The following is a 26136-nucleotide window of genomic DNA, read 5'->3' on the forward strand; positions in this document are numbered from 1 at the left end:
CTTTTTTATTTGGTTTAAAAACCAAAACATAAATAAAAGGCATTGTCATTTACAATGCCAATAGCTCAAACATGCGTAAATGCGAGACCTATTGCATTGCAAATGCTTGTTTTAGATGATATGCTTTCAATAAAAAGAAAGATCCTTGGCACTAGCCTGTCCAGGCCAGACCTACTGCTTTGGCAATGCTTGTTTAATGCATGGGAGGCACCTAGGCTAAATTCCGAAATTCAAAATTCCATTTTGCCTGGCTCTCTAAAAATGTTGCGGCTTTTTCTTTCTTTCTTTTTTTATGTACGGCAAACTCGACCCTAAGGTACGAGAGCACTTTACACGAGCACCAGTTACATTGCACAAGGACATATTCATCTAATTTTATATTTAGCAAGGGAAGATTCATAAGAGATTGCCCAAAAGCACAGGCTGTTGAGCTGATGCCGAAACTACGTTCTGCAGCGCCAAAGTCGGAAGCTCGGGTCGTTACGCCACATTTTCTACCAAACTTTTTAACATTGCCAAACTTCAGGTTTCTTTTACCCCTTAAATGCCAAGGCCCCCCAAAACAAAACGTGAAAATGTCTCTGAAGCAGACGTGGTGCCTTGAGGCCTTAGAAGAGACGCATGGGGCGCTAGTCTCTAGGTGAAGAATATATCTGGATGTGCCAGGGAGCTTTAGGGGGGCTGAACATGAATGAGCGTGTGTTGGTAGGCTGCACTCCAGCAGAGAAGCCATGAGCGGCCTCGTGCGGTTTTTAATTTCACTCTGACGTGCAGAACGTGTCACTTCTAAAGGAAGGGCTCTAATCTTTCAGGTTTCAGCTTCCACTCCGAAACTTTCAAAACCGTGGCAATAAATGGCCCAATGCCACTGAACCGTGTCATAAAATAATTGGTTTCAAGTGATCTGAAAGCGCCATGAAGTCTGACAGAAGCCTCTTTAAAACACAGGTCAGGCGTTAGTTAGTCCTTGCCTGTGACTGCCTCTGCTCAGGCCCAAAGCCTTAACTTGTTTTTACTCGCCCTGTCAGATGAGCATTTGCTTGCCTCTGATAGAGCCCTGCTGTGCATTTAATGGCCCTGACCTGTCGAGCTTGACATGTGTCTAACATTACGTCTGCCATGCAGCTGCAGCCCTCTCAGAAGCCGCAGTCTATCTCCTAATGTTCGTGCAAACCTCAGCCCCCTGGTCTGAACCCAAAAATATGCATCTGTCTGCAACATGTGTAGTTGTAGAAAAAGCGCTACGCTCCGAGGCCTGGGTATGTAAAATCTGCATGATCTAATAGTTTTATTGGTAGTGTAAACGTATACAGATTGTTTTCATTTTTAATGCTCAGCTGATCCACCAGGAGTCAAACCAGTGACCCCCAGGTCAAACCAGCAGGCAGGTCACGCTGGCATTGCAAGGGGCCCCTCTGCTGGCCAAGGCCAGAGCAGCGCCTGCAGTCTCAGAAGTAAGTTTGCAATGTGAAGGCTAAGCCTGTGAATGTGTGTAAGCACAAGGATAGCTCTGCTGTATAACAAGTACATATGTACAATGTAAGGTTCTTAAATGGAACCCCTACCACAATATTCACTATTCTTGGGTGCACATCCCTAATGTCACAATCATAAAATACTTTAGGGCACATAACACCCGCTGCATATCACACCACCTCCCCAACTCGGACAAAAATAGTTTTGGAACATGTAAATATAAACCAGCTCCGACAGCGAAACCGAAACCTTCCATGGGGCGGGACTTCCGTCTTTGGAAGCCCGCGCACGCGCCCACGGAGAGAACCAGTGCTGGTGACGCGGGGCTCCCATGCCCGAGGGAGAGCCCCGCGGAGGCTGCAAGACTTTAGAATGACGGTAAGTGGGGCTGGGGGGGGGGGGGCGCTTGTATGTATGCGGCGGCTTGGGGGGGGGGGGGAAGGGGGGCCTTGTATGTATGCGGCGGCTTGGGGGGGCCTTGTATGTATGCGGCGGCGGCCGGGCGCTTCCATGTATGCGGCGGCGGCGGGCTCTTCTATGTATGCGGCGGCGGGGCGCTTCCATGTATGCGGCGGCGGCTCTTCTATGTATGCGGCGGCGGCGGGGGAGCTCTGTATGTGTGTGTGTAGGTGCGCTCCTGTGTGTGTGCGGCGGGGATGCCGGTGAGTGCGGGGAAGTAGGGGGGGTGCGCGCGTGTGTGTGTGCCTTCCTGCCTGCGTGTGCATGTGTGTGTTCAGGGAATCTGTGCCAGGGGACGTGCACGGCGCCGTGCTGGGCGTGCGCGCCCACGAGATCAAATCTCGGCCAGAAAAAGCTCGTGACAGTCTGCTGTCCACATTCCCCCAAAAGTAACTACATAAGTTGTCTCGCATAGACAGCAAAAGCTTCGCTTTTGCTTTCGTCTAGCGAGACCTAAAAAGCATGCAAATAAACAGTGAAATCGTTTCAAAATATAATAGGAACAGAACAAAATCAGAACACTTCACTTGGTGATGTGCAAATGATAAATATTGGCTGAAACCCGATTTCCAAATATTATCATTTGCAACGTATACAGTTTTATAAGTAAAACTGCATGTCAGTGGGAAATTAACCCATTTCAATGGATAGTGTGCCGTTTGTAGATGACATAATGCCTTCGTAATATAATAAAAGGAAGAGTCTTTAAACATGCACCGAGAAAGTCCTGCCTCTGCCCTGATGACAATGTACTAAGAAACACACAAAAGGTGAAGGGAGGCATGCTTGCAATTAATCTAACCACTGGTAATGCCTCGGGTAGCATACCGACCCACTGTTCTTTTGCTCAACCACGCCACTTCAGTTTGGACTCACCAATATGCAAATCAGTCTTGACCCTGCTCCGCGTGGGAACCGTCTAGTCGGAACTGGCAGGCCAGGTCCTCCCTGGATCTAACACAAGAAACCCAGGACATGTTTCACCCTAGTTATGGGCTTTTCAGCAAGATAAATCTTGGTTCCAGTGACACAGTGAGAATGGGACCATACCCATGCCACTTAAGGTGCCACATGAAATACTCAAAAGGTCATAAGAGGAATTCTTGCAATTTGTCTAACCACTTGCAATTGCTAGGGGTAGCATATCAACCCATCATTCTTTTGCTTATCTCAGTTTAGACCCAACCATATGCAAATCAGTCTTGACCCTGCGCCTCATTGGAACAGCCCAGCCCGAATTGCCAAGCCAGGTCCTCCATGAACCAGAACACAAGCAACCCAGGAAAGGTTTTGCCCGAGTTTTGGGCTCAAGTGAAACAGGTATGACCAGACGTGGGCCCCATGTTAACTGTACCACTAGAATCGTGCTATACCAGGCTGATGAGCCCATAATGAGGGCAAAACTGGTCAAAGGCTTCTCGTATTCCAGTTCAGTTAGGATCTTGCTTGGCAGTTCGGGCTGGAATGTTCCCACTGGAGCAGGGTCAAGGCTGATGCATATGGCTAGGTCCAAACTGAGGTGGCATGTTGGGCGAATTGAGATGCTACCCGAATGATTGTCAGTGGCTGAGATTAATTTGAGCATTCCATCCATCATCTTGTTGCAGCTTAGTGAACTAAGACCAAGGCCACTGGAATTATGTGATTTCGCAACAGCAGCTTTTTTCATATAATTATGGGTTAGCCATATTTCCGAAATAAAAAAGTGTGGTAGAGGGTCTATGGGGTGGTTTATAGACCAACTTTACTCGAAACCCCAATGTATAACTTGTAACAAAAACAAGAGAAAGTCAGTCTATTGTAATGATAGAAAGTCTGAAAACCTCCGAGCCAACCTTCACCAAATGCATTAAGCCCGTGGACTGCTATGCTAGAGAAAAGTCTCCATCAGCCCACCTATTTGGCGGAGCTTCGTCATATGTAAGACTAAGAGAGGAGAGGTCAGGCACAACCTTATGCCGCGTGGCGGCTAACGTAGGTCTGTGCTCGGCCAAATGCTCTCACAGTTCTAAGCCAAAGCAGCTGTTGCAGGCAGGATACAGTTGGAGTGCAGTGCGCGTGAGAAATAAGTGAAGTTAAAAATGGCTATAGGGACAAAAAATAAAGTTTATTGAGTATTGTCCGCATGTCATAAGATAAAATGATCGCCTGAGAGTGTAAAACAAATCTACTATCTCCTGGCGAGTAGTGAGGTCGACATGTTTCAGCCGTAAGGCCACTATGCCCGGCTTTCTTCAGGACCTAAGAATAGTTGAGAAATGCTACTGCAAGGAAAGCAATCAAAATGTGAGAATATACACAGTGATTTGCATAAGATAAAGAAAAAAAGTCAGTGGTGTTTTACCACCCTACCGACACAGTTTGCATGTATGTGTAGGTGCAACCGTTTCCCTCTTTCCTGAAACACAGAAAATCTATGATAAGTGCCAAGGTGAAATTGCATCAAGTGAAAGAACAACTAGGAGTTTACAGAATCAAACTAGTCAAGAAAAGAAGATTGTAAAATTTATAATCAACTATGCCAGTTCATTATTGTAACTTATTTTGGCATCTAAAAGGATTTTTTATGTTACGTTGGTACTCAGCCAGCTTTCTGTGGGAGTATGCCTCACCTCAACCGGCAACTGCTCGGCGATGGAGGCCCCGCTCTATTCGTAGACAAAACAAATATAGGAGGTGAGGGTCTCATCCTCCTGATATCAAATGTTAAGTCCATATAAATTTCGAAAATTAAAAGAAACCTTAAACAACAGAATTAAAACATGGTGCTCTACACCACGGCTGATCATTCGGCTGGAAATTTGGTATGGTGTTATCTAACTTATATTTGCTAATAACAAAATCCAACAGTTTATCAATAGCTGCTGATATGGTTATTTAGATGCTCAATCCACTAACCAATATTATTTAATAATGTAGAGGGGCTAGATCATGACAAACATTTGTATCTCTCATTTTTTGTTTATAATGAATCCAGCACCAATCATGTATAGAATCTATTTCAGTATAGAGTGTTCTTTTAGGTATTCAACAAGGCGCTAGCATGCCTGAGTGCTCTGTATTTTGACGAATATTATTGATTAATGTATTCTCTGAGTATTAAACTCGGAGGTTCAACAAGCAGTCTTAATAGCCCAAAGTCTATTGGGCAGGCAAATAGACACTCAACAAGTAGCATCCACACAGGGGCCTCTTACCTGTCCGTCGGTACCTCGTTCCCGTCCTCGAGCAGTGAGGGAGGTACCGACGGCAGGGGAAGCAGTTCCCTTTATACTGGTGCTGATTGGTGGAGTCATTAACCAGGGCTAATTATCCAATCATCGATGCGTTTGTTGCGCGATATTTAGTGATTGCGGCTCCCCGCGGGCGGCTTTTGGTTTGTGTTTGTATAAGTCTCAGAAGCGCATGCGCTAAGAGGAGACGCTCGATAGTATCGAGGGGTAGGCACAAGGCAGTGATTGCGCATGTGCATGCAAAAAGTCCTCACTCTACTGCGCATGAGCTTGAGATATATGTAGCGGCAGGGACAGCACAAGTTAAATCGAGATAGCCCCGCTACAGAACGGGTGCGCTAGTAAACAAAACCTCTTTGTGTTGCGTATTGCGGCACTATGCGTGATGCTAAGTTGTGTACAGTAACATCATGTAAGCTGGTGGACTGAATGGGTGTCAAGAGACATAAGAGACATATGGCGAAAAAACAGTGTCCACTATTATCATGATTTCACTCAAAATTTAGAAATTAGAATGATTCTATGTAGCAAAAGAAGTACATCAATAGGCTATAAATACTCTCAACTTAATAATACTGAAGTAGGCGGAATGCATAACCAAAAGGTGATATATGAGCATATCAGGGAAAGGTGAGTGTGTAAAAGATAAGGTGCTCCCGTCTAGTCGGCCGGGTGGAGAACAGATTTTTTCATGGTGTCATGTCTCAGAAATGTCTTGACATATTTACTGATTACATTAGTACACCGGCTACATCGAGCAACTTTCAATTATATGGATACCCACGGAATGTTATCATTCAAACCTATTGTGTCCGTTTTCAATTTGAAAATCCATTTTTGCTCCTTGATGAAGAGGAACCTTGATACATCAGTCACATGTTTGGGGATATATGGACGTTCAAGAATCACCCACCTCATTTCATCTGCGTGTTGTTTGAGGAGTAAGAAATGGTTTGTCAAGCACGTTGACTGCTTGTTGCGATGGATGGTACTCTTATGTTCGCTAATACGCAACTTAATTTTGCGAGTAGTGTGGCCAATGTATCTCAAGGCACAGGGACATGTGATCATGTAGATCACATGATCCGTGTTGCAATTGGTGCGATTCTTGAGAATCCACGGGCGATTGGTACCAATATCTATGGATACTGTTTTGGTGGTCTGCGGGCATACACTACAGGAACCACAGGGGTGATGTCCACACACAGGTGGGAGCCCCCAAAGGGTGTTAGTGTCTTCATTTGTAATTTGCCTTGGCCGAGTGTGTACGAGACGGTCACGTAGACTCGGACCTCTCTTAAATGCAAAGAGAGGTGGCGGAATACTCTCGTTTGCAATATTTAGAATCCGCCAGTGTCTACGTATTGTTTTCTGAACTTGATTCGACCATGTAGAGAAGGTGTTAACAAAAGTCAATCTTTCAATTTTGGTTCTCACGGTCTTGTGTTCCAATAAAGCATCCCGATTAATATTGGAGGCTCTCTTCCAGGCTCTGCGTACTAACCTCTTGGGATAATGGCGAGCCTGTAATTGTGTAGAGAATTCTTGGGCATGCTTGTCGAAAAGTGCTGTGGTGGAACAATTCCGCCGGACCCTCAAGAACTGTCCTACAGGGAGGTTATCACGGAGGGCTCGGGGGTGATGGCTGTCATATGTGAGCAAGGAGTTTCTTGACATGGGTTTCTTAAATAGCTCACATTGAATTTGACCATCACACACAAAAATAGAAATGTCTAAGAATGATAGTCGGGAGTCGCTGTGTTCCATGGTAAACCTCAGGAAAGGGTTCTGCTGGTTGAGCCATTCGTGGAACATACTGATTTCAGTAGTAGTACCACGCCACGTTTTGGTAGTATGGCGTGATAACCTCCCTGTAGGACAGTTCTTGAGGGTCCGGCGGAATTGTTCCACCACAGCACTTTGACAAGCATGCCCAAGAACTCTCTACACAATTACAGGCTCGCCATTATCCCAAGAGGTTAGTACGCAGAGCCTGGAAGAGAGCCTCCAATATTAATCGGGATGCTTTATTGGAACACAAGACCGTGAGAACCAAAATTGAAAGATTGACTTTTGTTAACACCTTTTCTACATGGTCGAATCAAGTTCAGAAAACAATACGTAGACACTGGCGGATTCTAAATATTGCAAACGAGAGTATTCCGCCACCTCTCTTTGCATTTAAGAGAGGTCCGAGTCTACGTGACAGTCTCGTACACACTCGGCCAAGGCAAATTACAAGTGAAGACACTAACACCCTTTGGGGGCTCCCACCTGTGTGTGGACTTCACCCCTGTGGTTCCTGTAGTGTATGCCCGCAGACCACCAAAACAGTATCCATAGATATTGGTACCAATCGCCCGTGGATTCTCAAGAATCACACCAGTTGCAACACGGATCATGTGATCTACATGATCACATGTCCCTGTACCTTGAGATACATTGGCCACAGTACTCGCAAAATTAAGTTGCGTATTAGCGAACATAAGAGTACCATCCGTCGCAACAAGCAGTCAACGTGCTTGACAAACCATTTCTTACTCCTCAAACACCACGCAGATGAAATGAGGTGGGTGATTCTTGAACGTCCATATATTCCCAAACATGTGACTGATGTATCAAGGTTCATCTTTATCAAGGAGCAAAAATGGATTTTCAAATTGAAAACGGACACAATAGGTTTGAATGATAACATTCCGTGGGTATCCATATAATTGAAAGTTGCTCGATGTAGCCGGTGTACTAATGTAATCAGTAAATATGTCAAGACATTTCTGAGACATGACACCATGAAAAAATCTGTTCTCCACCCAGCCACACTAGACGGGAGCACCTTATCTTTTACACACTCGCCTTTCCCTGATATGCTCATATATCACCTTTGGTTATGCATTCCGCCTACCTCAGTATTATTAAGTTGAGAGTATTTATAGCCTATTGATGTACTTCTTTTGCTACATAGAATCATTCTAATTTCTAATTTTCTAGTGAAATCATGATAATAGTGGACACCGTTTTTTCGCCATGTCTCTTATGTCTCTTGACACCCATTCAGTCCACCAGCTTACATGATGTTACTGTACACAACTTAGCATCACGCATAGTGCCGCAATACGCAACACAAAGAGGTTTTGTTTACTAGCGCACCCGTTCTGTAGCGGGGCTATCTCGATTTAACTTGTGCTGTCCCTGCCGCTACATATATCCCAAGCTCATGCGCAGTAGAGTGAGGACTTTTTGCATGCGCAATCACTGCCTTGTGCCTACCCCTCGATACTATCGAGCGCCTCCTCTTAGCGCATGCGCTTCAGAGACTTTTACAAACACAAACCAATAGCCGCCCGCGGGGAGCCGCAATCACTAAATACTGCGCAACAAACGCATCGATGATTGGGGGGAGTCATTAACAAGGGCTAATTATCCAATCAGCACCAGTATAAAGGAACTGCTTCGCCTGCCGTCGGTACCTCCCTCACTGCTCGAGGACGGGAACGAGGTACCGACGGACAGGTAAGAGGCCCCTGTGTGGAAGCTACTTGTTGAGTGTCTATTTGCCTGCCCAATAGACTTTGGGCTATTAAGACTGCTTGTTGAACCTCCGAGTTTAATACTCAGAGAATACATTAATCAATAATATTGGTCAAAATACAGAGCACTCAGGCGTGCTAGCGCCTTGTTGAATACCTAAAAGAACACTCTATACTGAAATAGATTCTATACATGATTGGTGCTGGATTCATTATAAACAAAAAATGAGAGATACAAATGTTTGTCATGATCTAGCCCCTCTACATTAATAAATAATATTGGTTAGTGGATTGAGCATCTAAATAACCATATCAGCAGCTATTGATAAACTGTTGGATTTTGCTATTAGCAAATATAAGTTAGATAACACCATACCAAATTGCCAGCCGAATGATCAGCCGTGGTGTAGAGCACCATGTTTTAAATCTGTTTAAGGTTTCTTTTAATTTTCGAAATTTATATAGACTTAACATTTGATATCAGGAGGATGAGACCCTCACCTCCTATATTTGTTTTGTCTACGAATAGAGCGGGCCTCCATCGCCGAGCAGTTGCCGGTTGAGGTGAGGCATACTCCCACAGAAAGCTGGGTGAGTACCAACGTAACATAAAAAATCCTTTTAGATGCCAAAATAAGTTACAATAATGAACTGGCATAGTTGATTGTAAAATGTATACTCTTCTTTTCTTGACTAGTTTGATTCTGTAAACTCCTAGTTGTTCTTTCACTTGATGCAATTTCACCTTGGCACTTATCATAGATTTTCTGTGTTTCAGGAAAGAGGGAAACGGTTGCACCTACACATACATGAGAACTGTGTCGGGTAGGGTGGTAAAACACCACTGACTTCTTTCTTTATCTTATGCAAATCACTGTGTATATTCTCAGATTTTGATTGCTTTACTTGCAGTAGCATTTCTCAACTATTCTTAGGTCCTGAAGAAAGCCGGGCATAGTGGCTTTACGGCTGAAACATGTCGACCTCACTACTCGCCAGGAGATAGTAGATTTGTTTTACACTATCAGGCGATCATTTTATCTTATGACATGCGGACAATACTCAATAAACTTTATTTTTTGTCCCCATAGCCATTTTTAACTTCACTTATTTCTCACGAGCACTGCACTCCATCAACTGTATCCTGCCTGCAACAGCTGCTTTGGCTTAGAACTGTGAAAGCATTTGGCCGAGCACAGACCTACGTTAGCCGCCACGCGGCATAAGGTTGTGCCTGACCTCTCCTCTCTTAGTCTTCCATATGACGACGCTCCGCCAAATGGGTGGGCTGATGGACTTTTCTCTAGCATAGCAGTCGACGGGCTTAATGCATTTGGTGAAGGTTGGCTGGGAGGTTTTCAGACTTTCTATCATTACAATAGACTGACTTTCTCTTGTTTTTGTTACAAGTTAGCCATATTTCCCACATAATTCATCATCTTCTGAATAATCTGCAGATTTTAACCAAGAAAAAAACAGTTTCTAGCTCAAGCTGTTCAAAAGGTACTAATAATGTGGTGATGTGACAGACACGGACGTGTTGCAGAGGACGGTGTCCAGGCTCGAAACCGAAAACAAAATGCTGGCGGAGAAGCTGGACGATCAAGAAGGACGTTCTCGCAGGAACAACGCCCGAATTCTTGGAATTCCGGAGAGTGAAGGTGCTCCAGCGATGGATCTCTACATGGAGGATCTTATAAAGACCCGGCTACAGCCGAAAGGACTCTCCAATTTTTTCTCAGTAGAAAGGGCCCATAGAGTCCCGGGTGGACGGCCCAAGCCGGGGGCGCCCCCTAGACCGGTACTAGCACGGCTGTTTAATTTCCGTGACAGAGATGCCATCTTGCAAGCTGCGAGGGTGTCTCCACCACTCCGACTTCTCAATTCCACAGTATCCTACTTCCCAGACTATACGGCAGCAGTCTAGCGGCGCCGCAGAACTTTCCTGGAGGTCAAAAAAGCGCTGAGAGCTAAGGGCCTGCCGTACTCAATGATATTTCCAGCTAAGCTTAGAGTCGTAGCAGATGGGAAAACTTGCTTTTTTAACACAAGGCATACGACTGGCTGGAAGGCTGGCGCCGGGTAGAGGGCCTGTGTCACGGACCTAGAAGCCAGCGCAGACGGGAAGAGGTCGGACGTGCAAGCAGCCAGGACCAGCGACACACAGACGAGGAAGATGCACAACGGAATGAACCGGAGGACCTCGGCCCTGGGTAGACCGGAAATGTGAGAAGTTAGCAAATTACTGGATACACACACATAGTAAAGACGGTGGCTGCACGGACTTTGGACACTGGGCTGCAGCGGACTCTGGAGGGAAGGGAAGGGAAGGTTCACGCTTCCCCCTGGACTTTCGACCCCCTTCACGCAAGTACACTGTTCTGGGTTGGGATGAAGCACTCTGCTGAGTTGGGGTGGCGGGCAGTTCAGAGTCCGTCGGGCAGGGGGGCAGGGAGGCAGGGAGGATGGGAGGGTGGGGGGGGGGGGGAGGGGGAGGAGTTGGGGAATGTGTTTTTTTTTTTGTTCTAGTATTGAACGGCTTTGATAACATGCAGGATTACACTATGGCTGACAGGCTCTCACGTGGTATAGATGCGATGCGGCACACGCTCAGCAACACCCACCCCGATGGCGACTCACACTATGGCAGATAGTGCCCTGAATACGACACCCTCACGCTACTTACTTGGAATGTACACGGATTAGGAGACAAAATTAAGAGAGTCCTGGTACTGCAGGCCTTGAAACGTCAAGCCCCCACATTGGCGCTCCTGCAGGAAACACACTTCACAGAACAGCATGTAAGGCATTGGATAGGTGGGGATACAAGATGGTGGTACACTGAGTTTTTGATGGGTTCAAGGGGCACGGGTATCCAAATGCATAAAAACTCTTGCTTCTTAGTACTCCAGACCCGAAGAGACGATCAGGGTAGATTTGCAGCACTCCAGGGCCAAAGGGAAGGTAAGATTGTTAATGTAGTATCAGTGTACATCCCCCCCGGCGCTCAACGCAGTGGCACTCCCAGGACTTAGTGACTTCTTATTGACTCTGCCAGAGGGTGACATTATTATTGGGGGAGACTTTAATGCTACGATGGATGCGAGCATAGAGAGATATCCAGAGAGGGTTCAGACCGCTGGTGTCTCCCACTTGCAGAGTTTCACGGATGCTCTGGGACTGGTGGGTGTATGGAGACAAGCTCACCGCACAGCACGACAATACACATTCCACTCCAATGCTCATAACAGTCCTTCCCGCATAGACTACTTAAAGGCATCCGGGTCCGCTATACAGTACGTGACTGATATTGCGATCAAACCCAGAGGGATATCGGACCACTCGCCAGTAGTGCTGACTTTCTCATACCACCACAGGTCCCGTCAGAGGCCACAAAATACTTTTTTGCGGAAAACGCTACATCTGTTGACTCCCCGTCGGTCCTGTTGGAAGCTTATAAGGCGGTCATTAGGGGGCAAGCGATAGTCTCCATCACGGGACACATCACGGGACACAAGAGGGAAAAACAGAAAGACCTGGTTGATTTAGAGTTGGAATTACACGCGGCTGAGATTCAACACTCGGCGGACACCACGCCTGACTCGACACAATGCCCTACACCTCAAACAGCAACAGTATAGAGAACATTTGAGGCAGGTGACTATGTCCCACCTCGCAGCGACTAAACATAGGGTATATTATGTAGGGGACAAAGCGGGGAAACTCCTGGCTTGGCTAGATAGGTGAGAACGGAGCACGAGAGTGATAGCGCAACTGCGGACGGCGGAGGGACAGCTTACGGCAGACCCACGAGCCATAGTGAGGGAACTGACGGGGTATTTCCGGGGTGTTTACACATCGGCGTTGGACATGTCGGAGGTGGAGGCGGCGACCTCCATACACAACATAGAGATGCCCAGGCTCACCCGGGAGGCATCCTTGGAGCTGGATGCAGACCTCGCAGAGGACGAATTACACGCCGCTATCGGCTCACTGAAGTCGGGTAAGGCGTTGGGACCAAACGGGATCCCGATAGAACTATATAAGCAGATGGCGGCCACACTCAGCCCATACTTACTGAAAATGTATACTGATAGTCTAGAAAGAGGAGAACTGCCGCCGGATCAACGAATGGCCACAATAGTGGCTAATCCGAAACCCGGTAAACCCCCGTCCGAATGCACCTCATATCGCCCAATTTCCCTGCTCAATGCAGAGGCAAAAATTCTTGCTAAAGCACTGGCGATCAGACTGTTGGCACACCTCCCGCATTTAATTCATCCAGACCAATCTGGCTTCATGCCGAACATAAACACTGCGCTCAATTTCAGGCGCCTGCATGGGGCACTAGCAAAGGCAACGACCCTATCGGGGCTGGCGGTTATCATCTCCCTAGATGCGAGGATGGCTTTTGATATGGTGGAATGGAACTATCTATTTTCAGTACTCAGCCACCTGGGATTTGGCCCTAAGTTTTGTGCGTGGGTCTGCCTCTTATACGCCAGCCCACAGGCACGTGTGACGGTCAAAAGTCACATATAAGACACGATAACCCTGGAGAGAGGGATGCGCCAGGGGTGCCCCTTATCGCCACTCCTTTTTGCGTTGGTGTTGGAGCCTCTTGCGGCAGAGATTAGAGGGCATCCATTATTAAGAGGTATCCAGTGGGCGGAGGGATGGGAAGATCGTCTTTCCCTCTATGCAGATGACATTTTGGTGTACCTAACGGACCCTGAGCACTCCATACCAGTGCTCCTAGAAACATGTGATGGGTTCGTGAAGATATCAGGGTACAAGATCAATTGGGCTAAATCGATCCTGTATATACTGCGGGGCCCGCCGCCAAGGCTCCCTGTGACATGCCCACTGGTAGTTGCACAAGATACGTTTAAATATTTAGATATCCACATTACAACGGACCCAACAGAATTTTTTTCCAGAAATGTGATGCCCCCTTTGGAGCGCTTGAAGAGGGACGTGACACATTGGGAATCACTTCCCCTGACACTCTGGGGAAAGCAGCCTTATTTAAGATGATGGCCTTAACTAGGTTCTTGTACGCCCTTGAAAATAAACCATTCCCCGTACCGTTAAAATACTTTAAACAAATAGCAGCGCAGGTCTCTACTCTGTTATGGGGCAACAAGCCAGCTCGCATAGCCCAAGCGAAACTGCACCGCGGGTGGTTCGGAGGCATAGCGCTCCCCAACATACAAATGTACTACTGGGCCGCGCATTTAAATGTCATTAACCAATGGATACATGCCTCACAGACTGACCCGGCATACAGGGCGGATAGAGCACAGTTGGGCGAGGGAAGCATGCTTGGGGCTTTGTACAATAGAGGGCAAGCCATGAAACGGAAGGGCCCAACAAAACACACTGTAATGATACGGCACGCTGCACAGGCGCGACTGGGATGGAAGGATGTGATTACGTGACTTACCCCTCTCTGGGACACAAAGCAATTAGGGCATTTGAGAAAGAGCATGGGCTTTGACCAGTGGGATAATATTGGCATTTCCAAGGTGGGAGACTTGTGGGACAAGGGGAATGTACTACCGTTTGAGCAACTCAGGCAGCAATACGATCTTGCTCCGGCTGAGACTTTTCTATATGCACAAATACAGCACGCCCTGCTAGCAACATTGCCACTGGACTCTGAAGTCCCTGAATCCTCCCCGCTAGAAGATCGATTGCTTATAGATTACATGCCGAAACGTGCGACATCATTCACCTATCGCAAAATAATCAATAATTTACCGGACCCAACGGGTGCACTGAGAGGAAAATGGGCTGTTGATGTGGGAGGCATGGACGATACAGAATGGCAGGAGGCCTCGGCCTCACCCAAGGAGATAGGCATACCCTCACGGTTCAGACTCATTCAGCGCAAGATCTTCCACCGCAAATATCACACTAGAAACACGCTATTCAAAATGGGTAGGGCGCAACACCCCTATTATCTTAGAGGGTGTGGGGAGGAGGGGTCATTCTTCCACACGTTATGGGAATGCTCAAGTGGGGGGCTGTGGACGCACCGCCACGGACAGCCTGGTGCAGAGACATGGACCTCATTATGTCAACTGAGAGAACAGTCTGTCACCCGGAGGTGCCCCCAGAAATGGACTAAGATATGGGTGGCGTGGAACACCTATAGAGGGGATATCTGTGAGCCAGTGCCGGAGCCTGATGAAGACAGTTCTGATGACGAACCCGGGGATGATTAGGGGACTACAACTGAAGAGACTGTCCAAGGTTTTAGATACTGTCAGCCAATTTAATAAGAGTACTACTGTGGAATTATTGAAAAAGTGTTGTATCAAACTCATGCCAAATAGCTATATGTATTATGTGATTCATGCCAATGTTATGACTAAAATCAATAAAACAGATTTAAAAAAAAAAATAATGTGGTTATGTGTTAGGGTGCATTGGAAGACCCTTAGCAAATGTTAACAAATCATCTTTCAAAGGCTTATTTACGTATTTGGCTATTAAACTAGTACTAATAAGGTGAAATCTTTGCCCAGACAGTAATACCATGTGTATAAATTACTAAATAATGAAGAAATACTATAAAAACAAGCATTGAAAATGCAATATGTCTCGCCTTTGATTAAGTTAAAGCCATTTGCTTTGCTAATGGTATTGTATAGCAAAACAAATGGCTTTAACTTAATAAAAGGCGAGACCTATTGCATTTTTATGGGTTTTTTTAAGTCGGTGATTACTTTTATCATGTGATGCTGGGGTTTGTTGTCCGTCTTTGATGATCTGCTAAGCAGGGCGCAACACGTGCTAGCCTCACTATTGCACTTCCATTTTGCACTGACACAATCGTTCTTCGGAAACGCGGCACATGTTCGCAGACTCAAACAGCCCGAGAAGGGTAGTAATACGGTAGGGTGTTTTATTAAGAGTGTCACGAAGACGGAGTGAAAAATCAAGAGCCACGGGCAGTAAGCTGTGGCGGGTCAATAAAGCTCACCGAGTCATTGTGTAGACAATCAACAGCAAGACCAGAGGTTCTGGGAGCGCCACAAACCGCTGAAGGGCAAATTAATACAGGCATAGGAAGGACACTGCCCCCCGTGACTCCGGCACACCACTGCCTCCAAAGCAAAGGGCCCAAATTTACATCGCCTCTACAGGCGGCTTCACACGGTCGAGGCCCCGAACCCAGCCTGGAAAACCTGTTTTCAGGTCTAGTTATCTCCATACACGCGCCACACGGCGTCCGCCCTAAGAAGCACAACAATGAATCAGTATGGGGGACATTTTGAGGGAAGACACTTTAAGATAGAAAAGACAGACTTCTGAATGGTGTTTGGGCAGAGGAAGCGGTGGGCTCCACAGCTCCCATCAGGCATCAAATGCTAGGTTTCCTTTAATTGACAGCAGCTCTAAATCCGAAACGGACCAACCTCTGCACGCGGAAAGGTTACCGTGAGTCACACGTGAAGTATATTTTTACACAGGAAGACAGTATATTTTCATTATTGTCTGGAAATTAATAGCGGTGACAGGTTAAATGGCAGCATTTTATCGCCGCGTTTTCAAGGTATTCAACCTTCTTCAAAGTTCGGCATTTTAAAAACTTTCACATGCACGGCCATTTGCAATCGATCCAACATGTGCATGCGTACAGAGGGACAAAAAATGCACGCGCATGTGGACAGCACGACGCCATCTTTGTCCCTCCGTATGCATGCACATGTTGAATTGATTACAAAAAGCCCTCGCATGGCGAGATCTGCGCTGCCAACACCAGGCGAGACCTAAAAAGTGCTACATTATGCCACATAATTTCCCCCTTTTTGACACAAAATGTAGTCATCCTTGTTGCATAATTTGGTGCTCCCTTGCTGCATAATTCCAGTGGCCCCGACTACAATACAATAGTACTCTTGTACATTTTAGGAAATTCCTAAGACCTACAACACAAATGGTAAACATCAGTGTCAACTGCAGATACTAGCCAACAACCACCTACTGATATTCCAAAGTCGGTCCGGAAATTCACTGGTATAGAGTTACTTCTGGCCAAGAGGGAAATAGCACTCAAATGGGGGCGCAGGGTTGCTCCAACACTAAGGGACTGGCTGAATAGTCTGGCGTATTGAAACACCAACCATGATTTATATTCCATTACGCTTCCTCGAACGTCCTGTCCTCTGGACATTTGGGCCCCGTTTAAGCACTATACATCAGCTTCGTAGTCACAACCTGCCTCACAAACGGACCACGGTCTGGTGCCTACTTGGGTGGGCTGAGCGGGCAGAGCACTAACCTATGGGAAAGATTATGAAATTAAAAATTCATGTTTATATGCTTTTTTAATTCTGGCAAAGGCATGCAGGTGGTATGTATCATTAACGCTTTGGTGGGGTGATCACGAGATTGCGGACTTATTGTTGACTGAGTTGCACGCTAATGGTAATTTTGGACTGAGCTGGCGAGTTACCTAGTTTTCTAGCTGAACAGGTACTGTCACATATAACTGTACAAGATAATGAAGATGTGATGTTATATTTGTAAAACTGGTAAATAAAGTTAATTTTAAAAAAACACCACCTACTGACAAAGAACTGAAAGAAGACACCTAGTAATCTACTTCTGCCTTTTGTCCAATATGTATATATTGAAGGAGGCTCGATAACAGGCACAGTACAGATATCAAGTATTAGAATGACACCATAGAAGTAACAAGGTATGCAATTCAATGGGGTTGAAAGGCGCCATCACTAAACTGAACATCTAATCATTGGGTCATGAGTACTCTATATGTGGGCTAGATTCTTGCTAAACATGGAGCAAACATTTTGTTTACTTAAAGTGTTTTTTGTACAGGAGACATGCTGAATTTACGTATTCCAAGGTGCTCTCATTTGTGACAATAAAGAAAAAGGTGGTTCTGTAAAGTAAAATTACAGTTCGGTCAAGTAGATTATTCAAGTCACTAGACCTGCAGGTCTGGTGTGCCTGATCTTGGTCTTGGCATAGCCCGGCCTGTCCGTGCCAACGCAAACAGGGCTCTCCCAACGAACCGCAGCACAGGCATTGTGGCTGTCGAGCGGGGGCTTGGCTGCTCGCTTCAGGACCTGCTGCCACTGAAAGCCCCGGCGTCCCCCCCCCCCCAACCACGGCACAGGCATTGTGGCTGCCGAGCGGGGTTTCGGGACCTGCTGCCACTGAAAGCCTCGGCGCCCCCGCCCGCCCCCATCAACAACTGCAGTGGAGCCTCCGCACAGCCCCGCAGAACTGGTATTGTGGCTGTCGAGCGGGGGCTTGGCTGCTCGCTTCGGGACTGAGTCCTCCGCACAACCGCGGCGCAGTCCTGCTGCGCCCCCCCCCCACCTTTACAACGAACAACAACGGAGCCAACCACAGAAAGGAGACAACACGGACCGGATCGTCAGCGTGACCGTGACCCCGCCCCCTCCTGTGCAGTCCCTCTCAACAACGCGTTGTTTAAACCAGAAGTCCCACCCCAAAGGAATAGCGAGAAGAGGGTAAACTCTGTGATTTTGCCCCTACACACAAATGAAAATAAGGACCATCAGGCATCAAGGGCTCTAATCAAGCAAGTGAGCCTGCTCCAGATACAGCCTCAGACATTTCCTTAGGATCGAGGTATTTCTAATTCTGTGCTATTTTTGTTTTCCTCCTACTTTCATTTCTGCTCATTTTTCACCAGTCTACCTTTTCACTAGCAGACCATTGTCTTTCTCACTTCCTAAAATGACAGAGGGCTAACTTTTCCTCTTTAAAGGAAACTAACTGAGGACTACCTAGTATCTCCTTCTAGAAATCGGCCTTCTTAGCCTGTCTATCTTTTCCTCTTGAAAGGAAACTAACAGAGGACTACCTAGTATCTCCTTCTAGAAATCGGCCATCTTAGCCCATCTTAGCCTGTCTATCTTTTCTTTTTGAAAGGAAACTAAAAGAGGACTACCTAGTATTTGCCTCTAAGAAGTCGGCCACCTTAGCCTGACTTACCCTCATTGCCCTAGCCTCTGGTCACCCTAACCCCTAATCGATGTCCGTCCCAGCCCCTCACTATTCTGACCTCCCAAACTTCCACCACATTATTTGCTTCTAAGAAGTCGGCCATCTTAGCCTGACTTACCCTCATTGCTCTAGCCTCTGGACACCTTAACCCTTAAACAACTTTAGTCCCCCTCCCTCACTAGTTTGACCTCCCAAACTTCCACCACATTCGGCTACCCTCCCTAAGTTTCTCCCTCCTCTCTGCCATGCCACCAGACGCCCTAGGTGCACTTTTCATATTTCATGACATCTTCTTTCCTACCCCTGTATCCCCCTAGCCCATTAGTAACTATCCTCACCCGTAGTATCTGAGCGTCTTACTTCCGCCTAATTTTCCTCCTCCCCCTAAACCTCTCTCTGGACCCCTCCTGGACCCAGCGTTCCATAGTCTCTCTGGTGCCCCATCAACCTCACATACATACCATGGACCTCACAGGCACTCACACACACAACATCGTCTAGCTTCCTGGCCTCTCAAAAAAAAAAGCCAGCCAGCCAAATGGTTCAATCACAATTTCATCAAATCACACCCTGAAACTCTTTTCGCTGATCCCTACTTCTCCCCACTCAACGGGCACTCAACCATTGACATCATCTTCCACATGAAACGGAGAGAACAATGGAGGAAAGCACTCCTAGCCACTTTTCCGATTTCTTCCACAGGAAAATCGGCACATGGTCTAGCTATTTATATTGCTCCTTCCCAACTCTTTCAAGCTAGAGCAACAATCACTATCTACAACAACGGAACTATCCTCATACAAGCCACTGACCGTAGTTTAAATCTCCTCGATAACATCTTCCCCATCATTAAAGAACAAGTGGACAATCCTCAAACTGCCTCATTATCCACCCACACCAGCATTATTCGTGGTGCTATCGCCCTATCCCCCCTCGCCGCTCCCGCCCAACCCACCCTCCTGACCATCACAGGCTCAGATTCATCCGCTTCCTCTACCCAGACTACCCTGACGTCCACTCCCACGTATACACCTAGCAGCACCGCACCTAAACATATCACGCTTTCCCTACCTATGAGGACCGAGACCACTTTCGCACCTCAAATAGCAACGGAAACCACTCAAGGCTTGACCATAGCTCCCCACCCCTCCTCCTTCACAATCCCGTCCCTCATCTCTCCCCCTACCCTAGCCACACCTCAACACCACACCCAACATCGACCCCTTACAGCTCAACTTATCTCCCCTTAACATGACCTATTCTACATACTTACCCCATTAGCAATGGAACCCACTACGGGAACCACCATAGCTCCCCACCCCGCTAACACACACCCCCACTACCCTCTCCCCTCACCTCTTCCCCTACGCGCAATAACACACCTTTCAAAGACTCCACTCACACTAACCAGTCCCCCACAGCTCAGTCGCCTGCACTCTACTGCTCACCCCTCGTTTTCTCAGACATCAGTCCACCCTCTGAACAACCAACGCCTCTACCGCACCTCACACACCTGCCCACCAACATGCCAAATCCTCTACTCAGCCACTTACACCAACATCCCTACCACACACACACACACCTGCACATTCTAACTCACGCACCCCTGCACCAGCCCATAAACCCAATCAGCCGACACCCCAGACACACACACTCAGCTCATCACCTCCCACTCCCATCATAACCACACCAGACACTAGATTAGATGAGATCATGTCCACACTTCATTTAATCAAAGAGGATCTCCACACTTTTAAAGTGATGCTATTGAGTCATCCATGGCTCCCCAGATCCTACAGAACCAATACACCTAGCAAGTCCCCAACTCGCCTCCCTAGCACCCCCAAACACAATGCTTCCAGTTGGAAATGAGTACCCTCCCGTAACCTATCCTCCCGCTCATCGCGTACCAACAACCACTTTCCTGAGACTGATCTTCGCTCTCTCCTTCTCTCCTACAAACCTGTCATTGCAACCCCCGCCTCCCTCACACACATGCCCATCCCTTCTATCCTCGCCAACCCTCACAGGCCCTCTACCCACAACAACAGAGGAATCATCAATAATCTCTATAAGGTCCCACTCATCCAGGAACACACCACTTTCCCTGTCACACCCAGTCTTAAATGCACACTCCTGAATTGCAGATCGGCCTCGAAACACGCCCACTGATATAGCCGACCTCATTACCTCTACTGATCTTGACCTCCTAATTCTCACTGAAACATGGCTTACAGAATCCTCCTCACCTCTCATCGACATCCTAGTACCCCCTAACTATGACGTCATCGGACAAGACGGGACTGTTAAGATTGGAGGAGGTATTGCATGCATACACCGGAGTAACGTCACCGTAAACAGGGCTATATCCTTGGTACTCCCTTCTTGTGAATACATAAGCCTTGCCATCAACAGTAATGGTAAACCTGTCTGCTCGCTACACATCATTTATCACCCACCTCTTCACAGAACTCCTCATGGATATGATCACAACACACAACGGTCGACGAAACACACAAATTTTCCTTGGTGATTTTAACCTCCACTGGAACGATCCCAACGATACAGTGGTCAACAGCCTCAAAAACGTCCTCAACGCCTTAGACCTCAACCAAATTTGCAACAGCCCTACACACAATAAAGGCACAATTTTGGACTTAATAATCTTTAAGAGTGATTCCACTCATTTGGAGTCGATCCTCCCCTGTGATTGGTCTGACCATTACATCATCTCAAACTCAACCCAAACACGTTACCTACCTCAAGCCAGAATCTACTTCTACCCTCTGCTGGATCTTCCAACGTAACTAATCTCACCAACCACTACCTCAACTCTATGACTTCGATAATTAACGAATTTGCTCCCCCACAACTAAAGAGAGTTTCCACAAAAGACTCTAAACCCTGGTTCAAGGGTCTTCTTAACGAGGACAGACGTTCTCTCAGAACTGCTGAACGCAACTGGAGATCGGTCCCATCCGCCTAGCTCTTTATGACTCTAAAAAGAAAGAGAAATACTTAACATCGTACAGTCAAGCGCACTAAAGCAGACTTCTTCAGCCAACAACTTGACGAGGCTAGAAATCGACCAAAAAAGCTTTTTTAATTAATCAAATATCAATCTAAGGACCAACCTCAACGTCCACAAGAACTAACTCACCCACAACCCACATGTGAGGACTTTTCTAACTACTTTAACCTAAAGTCTTAGAACATCAAGAAAGATCTCCTCAATTACCTAATCTCTCACTCTTGCCCGCCCACCAAAACCTCCCCTCTACCGCCAATTGCAACACAAACAAATCCCGTCAAAGTTTGCCCTAAAAAACGATGCGGCATGGTCATACTTTTACACCTACTCTGAAGACGCTATAGGCAAATTTCTCAATGCCCTGAAGCCTTTCAATCACCTCACTGACCCTCTCCCTGCAAAAGCGGACAAAGATCTTACCCATTTGCTACTACCTCTCTGGACCAAGATCATCAACAGTTCACTTCTACAAGGTCGCATCGCTGACTCCCTAAAGGTGGGGCAGGTGTCTCCCATCCTTAAGAAACCAACAACTCAACCCACGCCCCTAAACAACTACCGCCCAATCTCCAATATTACCACTTTGGCCAAACTTCTGGAAAAATGTGTTCAACATCAACTTACCAAACATATTGACCACTTCAACCTTCTAAACAAACACCAATCCGGCTTCCGTGCAAACCACAGCACTGCATCAGCCATTACTCACATCATTGATGATGCACTTCAAATACTTGATCAAAACGAAGCATGCTTCATTATCCTACTAGTCCTCTCCTCAGCGTTTGATACAGTCAAACACGAGCACTTCATAGATCTGTTGAAACACAGAATGGGTCTATCAGGATCAGTGCTCAAGTGCTCTTTTCTGCAAAAACCAGACTCAAAAATTCAAGGTTAACAACACCCTGTCCAAACCTGTTCCAGTTACGCTAGGAGTCCCACAAGGTTCCTCGCTGTCCCCTACACTCTTCAACTTATTCATTGAACCACTCACCGATCTGCTACAAACATTCAACATGCAATTTCACATGTATGCCGACGATACCCAACTGTACCTCAAGATCAACACCCTGGACGACATTAGTTTGCTTAACGCTACTCTTAAGACCACCCAAACATGGCTGGCAGAGAGTCACCTCAAACTGAAAGCTTTAAAAACTGAATTCCTCCTTATTGCCCCACCCGCCAAAGTCTCCATAATGCACAACTGGATCAAACACCTTACAGCACTCAACGTTCAACCAACCATTGTGGATTCAGCGAAATCATTGGGTATAACCCTGGACTGCAACCTCAATAAGCAGAAACACATTAGTAACGCAACGAAGGGAGCAAACTTCCAGATTAATACACTAAGGAAGCTGAAGCCCTTCCTACCTCCCAATGACTTCAAGATGGCAGTTTAGGCTCTAGCTCTACCGCGGCTGGACTATGGAAGTGTCTCGCTATGCCGTCTCCCCAAAGCCCCTACAGCTCCACTAAGAGCCTCTACCAACACGGCAGCGAGACTCATCACTGGCTCGATAAGAAGGGCCCACATCTCCCCGGACCTAAAATCTTTAAACTGGCTGCCATTTGAAGCCAGAATTCACCTGAAAATAGCTTGCATGACGCACAAGGCCTTACATCATAATGCACCCAGTTATCTCACACAAAAACTCACAATATCTGGTGGGACAAGATCAACAAGAAGCGCGGAAAACCTCCTTCTGAAACCACAAAAAAAAAATTTTTTAAACTTATAATCGAATCTTCTTAGGAATGGCACCCAGAATATGGAATGCCCTTCCACCGGAAATAAGACTGAACCACTCCACCTCTTCCTTCAAACTGCAAATAAAAGGCATCCTTATGACAAAATTCACGTAAACACAGCCTCATTTGTCTGTGAGAACCTCCATTCCCTTCATCATACTTATCAACCTAATCATTTATGCCATTAACACGATTCGTCTGTTCGCCCATGCTCTACACCTTACTGCTTTGCTTTTTGTATGCTCAGTTTGTTATATATATTTGACGTTCTTATCATTATTGTACTACCATGACTTATCAAGCCGCTCCTGTTCTGCATCATGTTGATTTTTCTTTTTTGTATATTATGCTTTCTTATGCTATTTATTATGGTGCTGCTTATCTTTAATGTATGATATAACTAAACACACTGTCTGTAAAGCGCTCCGATACCCGTAAGGGTCTTGTCCGCGCTCTACAAAACTTTCAAAATAAATAAATAAAATAAATGAATTGGAGGCCTAGTATTGCAATGCCATGTCACTTCGTCGTTTTCTGCTCCTTTAAAACTGCATACTCTTGTCTCTCCCTCTGCACCTGCTCGTCTTCCTGACAACCTTTTGTGGTCCAAGCCCCCCTCTGGACCTGTACTAGAACACACCAGAGACGGGAGGGAAGAGACTGCTCATCATAAAGAGGACTGCTCATCATAAAGAGGACTATGTTCTCGGACCTGAGGCAACGTCTTGTGTCTAACTGAAAAATGCAGTCAACAATAAGTCCAGCCCTGCTCTAAGCTTATTGATTTGTGCCTTTTTATAGCGTGAACTTCACCTACCAGGGTTTATGAGTGATGTACAGTGGCGGCTCCTCGAAGGAGTGCTGCGAGGCGGGAGGGGCAGGGTGGTGGGTAGTAAACTCTGGAATGCGGCCCGACGGAGTTGTGTATATAAATAAAACTAATTACATTGCATGCTGCATAGCCAGGTTGGCATTGCAGCGCGCACAAAGTAATTGGTTTTATTTATTTATATACACAACTCGGTTGGGCTGCATTCCAGAGTTTACTACCCACCACCCTGATGTATATACTGGGGTGTTAAAAACACCAGGTAGAGGTAACGTATAAATTGACTGGAAACATTTTCAACAATAATAGTAAAGTACATTGTACCAAAAGCCTATGTGCTCCAAAAACAAACAATGTTAAATATGTAGGTAGTGGGGCAATAGGTTGGTTAAGTGCAGTGTATGAGGCATTACAGAGGACTAAAGCTTTCTGCTTCCTCGCCGGCACCTCCTGCCAGGACAGACTGGATGCAATGTGGCAATCGCAGATGGGCTTGGCTGACTTACAGGCTATGTTTTTGCTAACGTGCTGGTTAATGGGAACTTCGCTCCACGGGTTTGCACTCCTCCTAGTTGTCATGCTAAAGATAACAAGCATTGGCAATAGGTATGCCTTATGAATGCAAGTGCCTTTTGTGTCACTGGTGGGTTTACACACACTGTAGGCCATCCTAAATGCACCGTCACTCATCTTTGCGCTCATGCATCCATCCAGCGACTCGCTCTTGCATTTACCCTCTGTGGATTGAATGTATCACAAGGTGGTCGAGTAGAAAATTCATGTCACTAGACCTGCAGGCATTTTTAAGATTTTTGAAGACCTGGATGATAGTTACGGGTGAGCACCCCTGCCAGCTGCTCGAGTTGCCCAGTCAGGAAGTTTTAGTCCGAATTAGTTGTTCTTTTGTCATGCAAAACGGTGGTGTGTATATTTAACGTCCAGTACCAGCCGAGAGCAAGCAACTGAACTAACATACGTTCCCAGAAAATAACGTTTGGACAACCTGCGCGTACAGTAGTCTGGAGCAGGACTGACTTCGGGAGGGGACAGTTAGTGATGATCAGACATCGACCACTTGTTCCGACCAGAAATCAGATGATTGACGTTCGGTGCACGACAAGGCTCGGAATGGGATAGAAAATTCGACCGGGCAACAAAGTGAAAGTGCCCCTCATTTGCGAATTCGATTAAAAAGTGACAGGTTTGCAAATCTGAACATGGGTGTTCTGCAAGGCATTAAAGACTGCATGGCTTAGATCGTCCTGCAGGAAAAGTATGGTTTAACAACATCGAAACCAGCAGGAAAACTGGCACACAAACAGCCAACAAGGAGAACACATACCGAACTGACACAGTTCACGACTGGCAGTAATAGCCACCCATGAGTTGCCTGCCCTTCTGGCTCTTGCCTGCAATGTTGCTTACGTTTTTTCTAGGGCTTGACACGATGACTGATATGTATGACACAGCAGGTATTAAAAGACAATTATCAGGTTTAGATGGCATGTTTAGCATTTAATGATACAGGATATCCCATTTGTTTTGTTCAACTTGTTAGATTTTCACACAAGGGCTGCGTTCCCATTTCTTACAGAAAACACGTAGCGCACTTCCCATTCTGCGTGCCGCCCGCAAACTTTAGTAGCTGCAATAACTGACAGTAGCGCAGGGGGCTCCACCTGAAGGGCGAAGGCATGCGTCAAAACACTGCACAGGTGCGAGCAGTCAGGCTGCAGCACCGAGAAGGAGCCAGTGCGAACGCTGCCACCCGAGGTGGGACAGTCTTGGACCGATGTACTCGCTGGCTGA

The 26136-nt window shown here is 46.6% G+C and overlaps 1 protein-coding gene across 2 annotated transcripts in view; it reads right to left on the minus strand.

Annotated features, from left to right (window-relative positions):
- Positions 1-26136, minus strand: part of SPDL1 (spindle apparatus coiled-coil protein 1) — a 424110-nt gene that overhangs the window by 314902 nt on the left and 83072 nt on the right. The window lies entirely within an intron of this gene.

This window comes from Lissotriton helveticus, chromosome 7 (genome assembly GCF_964261635.1).
Source record: "Lissotriton helveticus chromosome 7, aLisHel1.1, whole genome shotgun sequence".
NCBI lineage: Eukaryota > Metazoa > Chordata > Amphibia > Caudata > Salamandridae > Lissotriton > Lissotriton helveticus.